Source organism: Bos taurus, chromosome 8, assembly GCF_002263795.3.
Source record: "Bos taurus isolate L1 Dominette 01449 registration number 42190680 breed Hereford chromosome 8, ARS-UCD2.0, whole genome shotgun sequence".
Taxonomy (NCBI): domain Eukaryota; kingdom Metazoa; phylum Chordata; class Mammalia; order Artiodactyla; family Bovidae; genus Bos; species Bos taurus.
The window spans coordinates 24,403,953-24,409,322 of NC_037335.1; the positions used below are offsets into that span (position 1 = coordinate 24,403,953).

At 43.2% G+C, this 5,370-nt stretch overlaps 1 pseudogene; it reads left to right on the forward strand.

Annotated features, from left to right (window-relative positions):
* Positions 1-4,225: 4,225 nt before the first annotated feature.
* On the forward strand, positions 4,226-5,122 carry LOC112447867 (putative monooxygenase p33MONOX; annotated as a pseudogene).
* The last annotated feature ends 248 nt before the right edge of the window (positions 5,123-5,370 follow it).

Here is a 5,370-nt window from a genome sequence, read left to right on the forward strand (position 1 = left end):
GTAAGTCACCCAACAGGAGGAGGGGATTACACAGAGCATGAATCCCATGAGGCTGCCTCACAGGTGGGAGGGAGTAAGGCTTTGGGCAGGGGGCCTTGACACAGAGTTCTTTAGCTGACCTCTGAATTCAATTCACTTCCCACTATGTAAGTGTCTAGAGTCATGTTCTTTCTTTTCTTTTTTATTCTGTGTGTGTGTGTGTAAGTCTGCTCACTGAAAATAAGCCTTTAATGTCAAGTCAAAAATTGGACTTTGTGGAAATACTTTAAAAGAAGAACAAGGAGAGGGAACCCAATTTGGAGCTAACCTTTCTTTACTAAAATGATTTCCTCTGCTGCAGTCAGGTTTGTTTTGGCCTCTAGAAAATACTGGTTAAAAAAAAAAAAGTAAACAGCAGTTCTGATTTCATACACACACATATGCATATGTATGTACACAATCCTGAGTCTGTATCATCAAAACAGATATTGTAACCTAGTCTGGGGACTTTAGACTAGCTTTACATGGACAGTAATAATAGATATATTTGTTCAACAGCTACTACAGCCAATAATAGCTTATTGAGCATGTACTAAGCACCAGGCCCTGTGCTGAGTTTTTCATATGCTATCACATTTAATTCTGAAACAACCATGTGGGGTAGGTACTACTATTTCTCCCAGTTTTTTTTTTTAAGATGAATATAATGACACTTAGAGGAATTGCATGAGTTAGAGAGACAATTAAAGAAATTACTTATGTAAACTCACACTGATAGCTGGTGCTAGGACCAGCACTCTACATTCTTCAGTGCATCGTTTCACAGCTGTCACCATCCTTCTCGGGGACATGCTAGGTGCTACAGTCGGTGTTTATATTCATTGCCCATTCTTCTCTATAACCCTTTGAAGTAAATGTTATTATCCCCCCTTTATGGATGAGAAGGTTCACAGAAGGCACTGCTTGCTTTAGCCCACACAGCTAATAGAAGAGCAGCCTAGGATTCAAGCCCCACAATGTCTGCATCAAAGGTCCATGTTCCTTCTACTATGTTTATTGCTTTCTAGCTCAGGGGTTTCCCAGCTGCATATCATAACCTGTTAGTGTATAGTGAGGTCAAGTAATTGTGTTCTAACGAGCCCTTTAAACACTGGAGTAGAACGGAATATAACAGAAGAGAAGATAACTGAACAGAAAATATTAGTGTGCATCACACATAGGAAATGGCACCCCATGCCAGTCCTCTTGCCTGGAAAATCCCATGGATGGAGGAGCCTGGTGGGCTACAGTCCATGGGGTCGCAAAGAGTCGGACACGACTGAGTGACTTCACTTTCACTTCACATAGTGATGGTGACTCACTGCTTAGTGAAAGTTTTATTTCAATTATGTGTATCAGCATGATGTGTGATCATGCATGTGTGCGTGTGCACGTGTGTGTATGTATTAAAATGTAAAATGCATTTCTTATTCTGGTTACCATGAAAAGCATTTGAAAGCCTCTGCCTGAGCCACTCCATCTGCTCTTAAGGTCACTGCCAACAGTGTTCAGGCTTCAGTGATAGCTTACCTACACTGTACACATTTTCTTTTGACCCTAAACCATTCAGACAAAGGTGGTTATAAAGATCAACTTCCTAGTGTCCTTTCTACTAAATAATTAAAGAAAACCATATGCAACTTACTAGCTATGTGTGACTTTTGCCGTTACTGCTGCTGCTGCTGCTGCTGCTGCTGCTGCTAAGTTGCTTCAGTCGTGTCCAACTCTGTGCGACCCCATAGACGGCAGCCCACCAGGCTCTCCCATCCCTGGGATTCTCCAGGCAAGAACACTGGAGTGGGTTGCCATTTTCTTCTCCAATGCAGGAAAGTGAAAAGTGAAAGTGAAGTCGCTCAGTCGTGTCTGACTCTTAGCGACCCCATGGACTGTAGCGTACCAGGCTCCTCCATCCATGGGATTTTCCAGGCAAGAGTACTGGAGTGGGGTGCCATTGCCTTCTCCGTTTGCCAAGTTACTAACCCTGTCTAAAGGCAGCCTCCCTGAATTTTACTTTCTCTATCTTTTAAGTACCATAATTATGTGCTCATTTATGTTGCAAGGATTGACTGAGATCATGTGAATGTCTCAACACACATGTGCCCAAAACAACCATTAAATAAGTACTAGCAATTATTAAGTTATCTACAGACAGTCGCTAACAACTTATGATGATAGAAACCATATTTTGAACTTTCAAGTTTGATCTTTTCCCCAGACTGTGTGTGATACTCTTGTGCTCGGCAGCGGCTGAACCACAGCTCCCAACCAGCCACACCATCACAAGGATGAATGACAAACACAACCATTCTGTTTTTCACCTTCAGTACAGTATCCAAGAAATTACATGAGCTATTCAACAGTTTATTACGAAATAGGCTTTGTGAGAGATGATTTTGCCCAACTGTAGGCTAATGTAAGTATGTTATGCAGGTTTAAGGCTAGGCTAAGCTCTGATGTTCAGTAGGTTAAGTGTACTAAGTGAATTTTGGGGGATTTAATGACATTTTCAACTTACAGTGAATTTCTTGGGACATAATCCCATCGTAACTAGAGAAAGACCTGTACATAGACTGGAGGGGGTCTTAACTGAGAGTCTCATGTTCAAGGAAATAAAAGGATAAGGAGGGAAATGTACTTTTCTCTAGCTTTGAATCTTCCAACCTCATGAAAACATAAATTAGGTAGGTCTGCAATGGTCCAGTTTATTTATCCAACACCTATTGAATGTCTACTATATGCCAAAGATGGGCTAATCAGCAATGACATACCAAGAGTTTTTAGAGTCAGATCCAAATTTACAGATGCTTCCTAAAGTTGGGGTTTATTAGACAAGCAGAGTGATAAATCACACTGGCACCTCATTTTATGATTTTAGACAAGAGTGATCATCACTTAACTCTTACACATAAGCTCTGTCAAATGAACTTCAGCGATAATAGCCTCATTTTTTTTAAAGCCTTATCCACCTGGCATTCGATTGATTGAATCTGAGGTCCTCACTATCCATTTTTACAGCTTGGTTCCTTCTCCTCACATGTCACAATTGGGAGGATTGATTTTCTTTGTATACTGTCTTTTCTCCTTTCCAATTCCCAGCTCCCTATTTTTCTTTTCTACTCCTGCTATCCACCATTGATTCTCTTCCTGTGTTCTGTCCACTATCTCTAGCCCTAAGCTAAGGAACCCAGCTCTTCTTTCCTATACGCATTTCTAATGAGAGGTGGATTAGCAAGAAATAAAAGTGTGGTTCTTAGGCGGGGAAAGCCACCATATTCCAGGACACTGGTTTCTAATTCTTTGCCACACATCTTTGCTTTGAGATGCAGGGAGCTTGCCAAAGGAAAATCGCCTTTCCATACCTAACGTGTGTGTGTACCACTTAACATTCCTTCCCAAGGGGTCAAGTACAAAAGCAGGGCCTCAAAAATGTTGGTTGATTTTAATTGAACATAAAAATGATGACACTTTAGCCTGGATTTACTATTTGAGTCAAAAGCAGTTGTTTTTACATTTATGGGCCCCTTAAAACTTCAAAGTATTTTCCCACACATTTTCTTTTATTTCACACACTTATGCTTCCACTGCTTCATAAAACCAATGAGAACAAGAATTGTCTGATGTTATAAGAATTCTGCAAAGTAGACAGAGCAGGTATTTTATCCTCATTTTCTAAGATAAGGAAACTCAGGCTCAGCGATACTGTTTTACCCCAATGTCACTTAGCTCTTCAAGAGCAAAGTTAATGCTGGAGTCTGACTCTCAATTTAGCCACCGCATGTTGATCAGTGCCTGAGGCCCAAACACATTTGATGGCCAGTACACCATGGCCTGGTTCCAACTGCACCACGTCCGTTGGACATCATTCTCCCGGTCTTTGCAGCTTTCTAGCACTGGCGCTCAGCCCAAAGGAGCCCCACTGTGGCAGAGAAACAGAACCTCTGGATAGACTCTTCTAGAAGAGCTTTGCTAATGTGGACAGTAGGACAATGTCCCTTGTGAGCAGGATCATCACATTTCACTGGGGTTGAAGGGACTCTGGAATTCTATACAGTTAAACCACCTGGATCTTGGTCTTCCAGTGGCTTGGAGAGAACCCCAAGGGTCTGCCCTTGAGCCTAGTGGGCCTCCAGGAAAGATGACCCTCCCCACCAGGATGTACTTACTATCAGGCATTCAGTCATGACAATGCCCTCAGGAGCTCTATACAATGTCTCCTCTTCCTTCAGTTATGGGCAGTACTCCCTGGAAGCCAGTGTTTCCAGGGTGCAAGTATCAGAACCTTGCCAAGATAGACTGGGGAGACACCAGTTATGCCCTCCCCTGCCAGGACCTATAGCATCGACAATGTGGATAGGTGGTAAAGTCTAGAGCTACCCATGTTATCATGAGTTCTCTGATCATAAAGCATATCGGGGAGAGCACTCAGCATTTTGAACAACAGGCAGGGCTGAGAGGTGCTGGCTGTACACTCCAAAAGGATCTTCCCACAGAGGGTGATAAGTACCTTCAAGTGGCAGAAGTGTTAGTGTGAGTCATTCAGGCGTGTCCGACTCTTTGCAACCCCATGGACGGTAGCCCAACAGTCTCCTCTGTTTATAGAGTTCTCCAGGCAAGAATCCTAGAGTGGGTTGCCATGCCCTCCTCCAGGGGATCTTCCCAACCCAGGGATTGAACCTGGGTCTCCCACATTGCAGGCAGATTCTTCACCATCTGAGCCACCAGGGAAGCCCAAGTGGCAAAATCATGTCACAAACTGCACAGTGGAGGAAAAACACAAGAGTAGAAGCAGTCTGCATGCCAAACCACCCCTAGCAGCACCCCTCACCCATCCTCTAAGCAGAAACCCAAAGGCTGTTACACTTCTGTTCTTCCACAGACTTCCCCAGCCCAATCCCAGTGCCATGGATGTTGCAAGCAGGCATAAGGACACAAATTCAGATACATGGAGCTTCTTTGAGCAAGAACACTCCGGGCCTACAAAGAAGCCCTCTCCAATGGAGCTGCTCTGATCTAGGCCACCTGAGTGGCGGAGGATCCAGCAACATTCAAGCCACCCAAGATGGATAACCCAGTGATAGAAGGAACAATTGCTGGAGACCAATAATCTCATAATAGAATATGCTCATGCCTACTGGGTTCTAGAGCTCTTTCTATTCCAGGGACTCTGGATAGAGGGTGTCTTGTTCCCCTTTACCTTACCATAGGAAATGTTTTGTATTTAGGGGTTTGTTTGTTAAACTGAAGGTGGAGCTGGAGATAAACTTGGATCTTGAGAAACACTAGGGCAAAGCTTATCATTCTGTACTGCTTTAATTTATAGTCACTCTAAGTCATATTAACCACTGATGTATG